Genomic DNA, 8,702 nt, shown 5'->3' on the forward strand with positions numbered 1-8,702 from the left:
GAGCATGCCACCAGTCCCTGCTAAATTAGCAAGTGTAACATTCTCAAGACATTTATAAAGACTGGCTGAAGGTTACAGCAGAGGCCAACTGGTTGGGGAGCTACCAGTAGACATTCTGCAAAAGTCTGATCTGAATTTGAAAGAATAAATATATAATTGTGTCAGAACAAACGTGATACATGTCTAAGATTAAATACAGCCAGCTCCCAGGTAACATCTGATTAGAAAAGGCTTTTGCAGTACTTAAAACAAGGACTTTGAGCCTCACTGACATCTGTCTGACAAGGTAAATGGACATACATATTACAGCTTATTTTAGTGTTACTATGGTAAGGGAGAAGGACAAAGATATTTATTTCTCCATGAGGTTTTTACTGGGAAGTGCAAAGGGCCATACAGTCTGCTGCCCTAATCTCATCATTAATAGAAGTTGATATGTGAACCCTATCAAAGCTTGTGAAAGAAAACACATCCAAATCTCCCTTTCTGCATGCTACAGCCCAGCCTCATTGTAACTGAGCCCTTCTAGAAGTCTCCTTCTCTGGCACTACAGATCCAGAATAGTGCAGGGTGTTGGAAGGCATTATTCAAGCGTCCCACCAACTCTGACTCATACTGTGACTCTGGCTAAGTCCATATTGTCCTTGTATCAGGCTGACACATAATTTCCTCATTTTTATTGTTCCAGGACTTACAGCAGACTTTTTCAGCCTTCCTCCTTCATTTTCTTTCCAACCCTTTGTTTTTCATGTGGCTTTCCATGGAGTAATTTCTTTCTTATCAATAACTAATCAACTATGATTCGATAATTGCTTTAGTGCATGGGTTTCCTCAAAGATGTTTAAATTCCATGTCAAGAAATGCTGTACAAACTCCCTCTGTGTTGGGCAAACCAGCCATTTGGAAAAGCTATAGGAGGAAATGATCATCTATATACTCGTAGATAAATTGCCACAGAGTTTGTTACTACGCCACATGTAGGAAGGAATGCAAGAGTTAGAGCAAGTCATGAGCATCTCTGTCCCTCTGTCTGTGGGGGAGTTAAGATAGGTCCTCAACAAGAATGACTGTTCATTTGTGTAACAGTGGGAAATTGATGTAACAGAGGAATCAGGGTGAGAAAGCTCAGTGTGAGATCTTATGAAAGGGGAGAAGGTATTTATTTACAGAATCTTTAAGCAACTTGATTTCATGCACTCACACTCATTTTGCTGTAGTTAATTCTCTGACACTCGTATATTCTTGATCACCAAATCGTAGAGTTCCAGAGGCCTGACCAGGATTCCTTGAGCTTGACAGAAAGGAACAGGGATGCTGCTGCCACGCCCTCACTACAAGCCCTTGACTAGGGACAACAAAATGGTTTCTGGACCAATCTGTCATTTCCCTTAGGAGGCATCAGCTGGTATGTGGTCACCTTTTACCACAGAATCCTGTTTACTTTGTTCTCCATATACGATTGGAGAATGCTGCCCATTGATTGTTTTTCCCTGTTTTCAACACATGTGTTTTCCAGGCAGGATAACAGGAAAGGCAAGGCATGCCTGACGCTGCAGCCTTGGTACCATCCTCCTGGGATCAGGATCCTGGGTCTGTTGCTGACAGGTCATCTGTGTCGTGGCTGTTTTCAAAGTGCAGATCTTTGGCCTTGACATAAGCAGAGCAATTCCTTAATTTTTCCGCTGGGAATGGTTTTCTGTGTTAACAAGTGTCCATCCTGTTAACCCTCTGTTCTGCTGTTCCTGCTGGTGCTTTCACACATTTTCATTCATTCTTAATTCACATCATCCTTCGCTTTGCTGTTACAAATCTCTACAACTGCTGTAGACATTCCTGATGCCCTTTTATTAGAATTCATAATCTCTCTAAAATACCTAATTTAATGCCCCTCCCCAGTCTTTGACAGCACACAGATGAATGCTCTGCTGAAATGTAAATGGAGCTTGTAAATGTAATATATCATACTTGGTGAAAGAAACTCTAAAATTTGGGGACACACACACTATATGTGCTGAAGCACAGACTTCTTGAAATGCTGAAATATGTGTGAAATAATGAAAACACTGAGGTGGCCAATATAAACAGCTTTAAAAATAACAAAATTATGCCTGCCAAAATAATAATGGAAAACTGATAGTCTGTATTTCCCATGACATGCTGGAAGATTTGAACACACTGCTCCCACTGATGTCATGAAGTTACTGCTCTAAATTTACTGTTAGTAGGAGAAAACCAAGCTGTTCCTGGTTTAATATCTTTTCGCTTGTTCCCAGCAATAGAAGGGTTATTGCTGACAGGAGGCAAAATGCTGACTCTACTTAAAACCTTGAAGCTGAGGTTTGCTACTCCTGACCAGTGCTGCGTATGAAGTTGAGTTAGCAGTCAGTGTTTGGCGTGCATGAGACCTTTTGAAATGTGGGATAGCACAGTGAAGTCACTAATTAGTCTTTTGCAGGTGGTTATTAAAAGCCAGTGCTAATCAACTGCAAACTGACCAGTAGGAGCTTGCATGCTCCTGGCTTTCAGCATTTTTTTAGCTACTCACTATTATTTGAAAGTAGAATCTTAAAGCCCGTTCTGTTAGTAACCTTGTTCTTCTTTCGTAACTCATTTAATTTGTGACACCGAGGCTAAAATGTGTTTCTGATGTCAGTGACTTGCGACACGGATGCAGGTAAATGGGACAGCCTGAGAACTCCAGCTGTATTAAGGGGAGAACAAAATTGCAGATGTATGATACCGTACCTTAGAGAGAACAGAACTTTACTGATCTAGCAGTTTACTCTATGAGTTCTAATGCAGAGGAATGTTTTCTAGGGACAGGTATTTGGTCACCCGAGAGCACTGGAAGTTGCAATGCTGGATTTATTAGAGTTGGAGATAAACCAAATTTTGCACAAGCTGGAACTTGCAGGTTTTTTCCTAACGCTGTGATCCAATAAAAAAATGGAAGTTAAATGTGGTTAAGATGCCACAGAAGAATGCAGTAAGAGATGCCACACACTGTCCTATGTACAATCTTAATGCAGAATCCTTGTTCTTGATTTAGCATGCAAACATACAGCCACGGTCTGTGTCAGTTTTTGTAACCACACACTTTCTGTCTTTTTCAGAGCTTGGACTGGACTCTGGTACAGCACTCACCACAACTGTACATTGTACAGAATTACATAAAAACCATTTTTAAAAAAAATTTGTTGGGGAAATCGGAATCAGAAAATTCAGGACTATCTGTTCCTGCCTCTACTATAGAACTCCTATGTATCAACCTAATTACTCCAATCAAAGTGCTCCTAATTTTCTAATGTCAAATATTTGCTAGGTCATTCTAGGGAGCTGAAACACTGAGGACTTCCATGTGGCAGCTGAAGTTTGACTATATGTGTCTATACATACTTCCTCAGAAATGGTGCTGGTATTGACATCCAAGCTGGCTCATTTTCAACTAATTCTGATAAACCTGCAGTGTTATGTACATTTATATACAAATAATGTGTAAGTGTCTATACACATGTACATTGAATCATAGAATTGCCTGGGTAGAAAGGAACCTTAAAAGACCATCTCGTTCCAACCCCCTGCCATGTGCAGGGACACTTTTCACTAAACCAGGTTACTCAGAGCCCCATCCAACCTGGCCTTGAACACTTCCAGGGATGGGGCATCCACTACTTCTCTGGGCAAACTACTCCAGTGCCTCACCACCCTCACAGCAAAGAATTTTTTCCTAATATCTGATGTATGCTGTCAGCTTGAATCCATTCCCTCTTGTTCTGTCACTACATGCTCGTGTATTAAGTCCCTCTCCATCCTTCCTGTAGGTTCCCTTCAGGTGCTGAAAGGCCACCATTAGGTCACCCTGAAGCCTTCTCTTCTCCAGGCTGAACAATCCCAATTCTCTCAATCTTTCCTTGTAGGAGATGTGTTATATCCCTCTAAATTATCTTGGTGGACTCCCCTGGACTTGCTCCAACAGGTTCATGTCCTTCCTGCACTGATGACCCCAGAGCTGGATGCTGTACACATATGTGTGTGAGCTGCAGGATTTTCAGAATGAAAACAAGCTAGTTTGGGTACCAATAGCATTCCTGTGGTAAGCACAATCTTCCCTGTCAGTTATAAACCAATTCTTTCATGACAGGGGCACTAGAACTTGCCAGGTAGCTAGTGAGAAATATTTATGCCTTAGTGTTTTCTTCAGCCTTCAGAAGTGCTGGTTACTATGCAAGTGCTGAAGGCTTCCTCTGTCAACTGAGTATGCCCTACTGAGAAGGAAGAATACAACCTTATCAGAAAATTGATTAAATGTGTTTGCCTAGGACTCCTATGTTACAGTAAGATGCCCATGAAATGACCATGGAAAAACAGTTTTATTCAGTGCACTTAAAGTGAAACAAACAGTAGTTTAGAAAAGGCACTGTAGCCATTGGTCCATTACACAGCAAACATGGCAAGTACTGAATTTACTATAAAAGCATCCACCAACCAGAGAAGCAGAAAGAAGAAAAATATGAACAGCCCTCCCCACCAGCCCCCAGTGTGAACAAGGTTAAGAAGCATTTGTGCAAATGGATATATTTCTGGCTTGGAGCCAACTGGGGAGAGAAAGCAATTGCTATAGATAGAATCCCAGAAAGTGTAACAGAAGTTGCAGCAGGCTGTTGGAGACTGAAGTATGTCAAGAATGAGATTAGCAATTAGTAATTCCAGGGACCTTTAAGTGCAGTCTGCTCACAGGTAGCAGACTTCACAGAATTCTAAACATGGAAGCAATTGCTGGTGTTCTTCTACTACTCGTAAGTAAGTAAGTATAAACATTTTTGATTTATTAAGAGAAGGATACTTCAACACACATTTAAGGGTCCTGGCCACTTGAGAGCAGCAGGCTTTAAATTCCACAGATATAGAAGTATCTTTTCCCTGTCATTAGAACTCTTGCCTCTGAAGGAACATTACCAGAGGAACTGATCTTGATCAAATACAAATTTTATACATGGCATATTCCAATTTTTTTTATCCAGAACTAAGTTCAGTTTTCCAATAAAATACTATTGGTTTTTTTTTTTTTTTTTGCACAGGCACACAACAACTTTTCCAATAAAATACTATTGTATTTTTTTTTTTTTTTTTGCACAGGCACACAACAACATCATGTTTTCTATTCAGACAGTACATACATCTATCCCTTTGTTTCCATGTAAAGAAATATAGGGACAGGCTTTTGGCCAATCTGCCTATAGCAACAGCTGCTGCTCTAATACAGTTATTTTGCGTTATCTGTAATGCCCTCTGTAACTCAGTTGGGCCTGCTCAGCACAACAAACACAAATGTACATAACAATGATGTGTTTCTGAGGTAGTAATATCTTCACTGCTCTTAAATCACTAATTTTTTGAACATTTCACACATCTATTACAAATAAAAGGGGAAGTTGGGTACAAACAAAATATACACCATCTAGGATTAGTTAAAGAGAAGATCATTACGGAGGTAGAGGTGTAAATCTGTGAAGCTAACAGGAGGCCAAACCTATCATACCCCCAAACCTCAGATTTTATTTGCCCCTAATAATGGTTAACAGTTTTCAGCAATGTATAATTAGGGATGAATAAAATAAGTTTGACACTGGAAACCACATTTCTCAAAGCAGCAGTTTCAGTTAATTGAATCGTTATCTTTCTTGCTTCGTCTTGAGCTAAGGCATCCAGTGGTTTACTATAAAATGAGCCTGTATACGAATGCCTTCAATTAGTGGAGAGGAGAGTTAATGTTCTGCAAAAAAGCAAATAACCCTTTTCCCTTTTGAGATAATTGCATATTCAGGCCTCTGTGAATTATGAAAAGTGATGACTATTTGGAAGTGACAACTTTTTGTGAGGTGTACAATTACACGAGGTATAAAGAGAAATCACCAAGAAGCTTAAAGTGGCCTTTTGTATAATATATTCTTACAAACCTTCACACTGCACTTAAAAATGTGTGAAGACAACACATTTCACATAACAAGAGTCAGACACAGGCTATCACAAAGGTTTTGGAAAGACTACAACCTAACTTAATGACTAACAAGTGTGCCTAAAACTGCAGAGTACTTGTTTTAATAATCAAAAACTACTTTAAAGCAGATCTTCAGGCATTTGATCTGACTGCCACTCATCTTCTTGGGAAGAATATTCTTCTAAAGATCTACAACCTGACTGTCATGTTGCCAGCTATTTAATCAGTGTAAGCTCCTCAGTCTCCACAATTTGGGCCGCTAGCAATCATTTCCATAATGTTTGCAAGAGTTCAAATAGTTTATGTGTGCAAAGCACTGGATTAGATCTCAGAAATCTGGATTTTGTTTCTGTAAATCACCCAGATGGGTAGTCTGCAAGGTTACCACTTTATTCCTCAGTTTCTTCATCTGTAAAATGGGGATAATTATATTCCCTAGCTTTTAAAAAACATTTCAAGATATACATGGTTAATGATTAAGCAGTGTGGATAATCCCTGATGAGTAACACACAGCTGCTCATACACACTTATTCACTTTCGTATTAACGTCTTTATTTAAATTTTCGCAAAACACTCATTTTGTCAAACAGTAACTGCAAAGAAGCTTTTATCCAGCACAAGTGTAATTAGAATAGTAAAGTAGTGATGAGACTTTGAGCTCAAGGGACTATCTGGTATTTTAAGTTCAAGTAACTGCAGTAGCAAAAAGGGTTTCCAATTCAAGTCTGCCCTCTGCTGGCTTTAGCAGAACACTCCTAATAAATTTTGGATCAATAGTGTCTTTCTGTAACGAAGTGAAGGAACTAAATTAATAGAGGCTGAAACATTTATTAATTGACAACCTTATTCAGCATTTATAAAATTTTTGTAATAGTAGTTGAATGATTTGTAATTTTTTTTTTAAGTCCCATCTAGGCTCCCTGTCAGATTCATGTTCTTCAGGATTTCAGAAGTCCATCACCATATCATCCATGTTAGAGTTGCTGGAACTAAAATACAACATGGGAAGTAACATTCTGCATGTGGCTTTAAAGAAATTTAATAAAAAACTGCAGAAAAAATATTTTGCTTGATACAATTAATGACTCTAATAGATAGTGCTGTATGTATTAGTCAAGTACTAATGCCCTAAAAGAGACCAGGATCAGTCCAGTCTAGTACTCCATCACTAAAAGCGACCTGTCCCCTTAAAATATGAGAGGAAAAAAGCAGACCATTTACTACTGTGTTTATTTTAGAAAGAATCTTCCATCACAAATACCACACACAAATAACTCATGTCTTAACTCAGGACGACTCATTTTCCTTTCTATTTTTAAAATAGGAAGGTAATTGGGGTGTGGGGAGCTATCTTACTCATACTTACTCACACAGATTCATCTAGAGTGATTTCAACCCCAAGGTGACACTGGTGTCTGAAATACAAAATCTGCATCATTACATGCTGGATGATGTGATGGAGCTGAAAAGCCCCAGGTTTATGTATCTTGTCATCTTCATGCTTTGTTACACGTAACGGCATTTAATCTCTTGTGACTGCTACCTAAATCTAAAATAAAGGAGTACAATATTGCTTCCTCAGATGTGTACTTAATATACACTTGAAAAAAAGGGAAAAAATAAAATTATTACAGAATGGCATTTTATTTGGACCCTTTAAATGCTTGGAAATCAGGGTTAGATTCACAGCCTGTGCCAAATTTGCCTAACAGACTTTATAAAGCAGAACATAAGGAACTTTCACAAGTTCCTTGAATGTCCTCTGCATCTGCTAAAATTCTTGCTTAGATGGTTCTCATTCAAAAACGAAACCTTTAGGAGGCCATTAACATTTTACAAGAAGCAGTGAAAGGCACACAACTAATCTGCCATTATGGGTTTGAAGTCGGTTTGTTTGTTTGTTGATTTTTCTTTTTTTTTTTTTTCCCTCTAGGCAGGAAGCTATGGAAAAAACTACTGAAATCTCATTAATCTATCTCGTACCTACTGCTACAAATCACCCTCTTAAACTGGACTCCAAAAAAACCAGCATCTAAAATGCAGTTGTTCTGCAGTTCTAGGAGATTAAGGTTTGAGATTTTTAATAATCCTAACTGAAAAGCAGCAGCATTGATTGAAACACTGATAGGTATTTCCCTGAAAGGTCATTTGTTTTCTGTGCAATAGTGGAAAGAGTCTTAGATGAACTTAGAGGCATGTGAATCAGGCTGTCAATATATAGAGAAGACACACTTGTGTGTCTACTTGACAATGTTTTGAAGTTAGTAAAATCTAAAAACATTTGTCTGGGCTAAATATGGCATGCGAATACACTAAAATAGACAAAGTATGGACAGAAATTATGCATGAAAGGCAAAAGGGAAGCATTTTAAGAGACTAAATTTTATTTTAATAGAAGAGTAAAAACTTCATTAACCATGAGTTGCACTTCATTTAATCTTGATAGCACCAGATGAGACTTGGAAAGGAAGAAAAGAGCTTTGCTTGATCGCCTTCTGGTATCTAGGAAAGGCCTTAATTACTCCTCGTTATAATACTAAATTACTGATTCTAATCTTCCATGTGCTGAAGATCTCAAAGAATTTTCAGTGAAATCTGAACTACTGAAATGCAAAAACTAAAGACAGACATAAATGTTAATACTTTTGTCCATACTGGCTGAATTTCCAAATTCTGAAAGGCAGCTCTTGCTGCAGTGTCACC

General features: G+C 38.5%; 2 long non-coding RNA genes across 2 annotated transcripts in view; one reads left to right on the plus strand and one right to left on the minus strand.

Annotated features, from left to right (window-relative positions):
• The window catches only part of LOC108445961, a 12,923-nt gene extending 9,290 nt beyond the window's left edge, over positions 1-3,633 (plus strand). Inside the window, exon 4 of the long non-coding RNA XR_001861055.1 lies at positions 1,261-3,633. This is a non-coding gene — a long non-coding RNA (uncharacterized LOC108445961). The remainder of the gene's footprint in view (positions 1-1,260) is intronic.
• A 2,896-nt stretch (positions 3,634-6,529) lies between these two features.
• Positions 6,530-8,702, minus strand: part of LOC108445960 — a 9,288-nt gene continuing 7,115 nt past the window's right edge. Inside the window, exon 4 of the long non-coding RNA XR_001861054.1 lies at positions 6,530-7,414. This is a non-coding gene — a long non-coding RNA (uncharacterized LOC108445960). The remainder of the gene's footprint in view (positions 7,415-8,702) is intronic.

The sequence above is a fragment of the Corvus brachyrhynchos genome, unplaced genomic scaffold, assembly GCF_000691975.1.
Source record: "Corvus brachyrhynchos isolate BGI_N302 unplaced genomic scaffold, ASM69197v1 scaffold84, whole genome shotgun sequence".
Lineage (NCBI taxonomy): Eukaryota > Metazoa > Chordata > Aves > Passeriformes > Corvidae > Corvus > Corvus brachyrhynchos.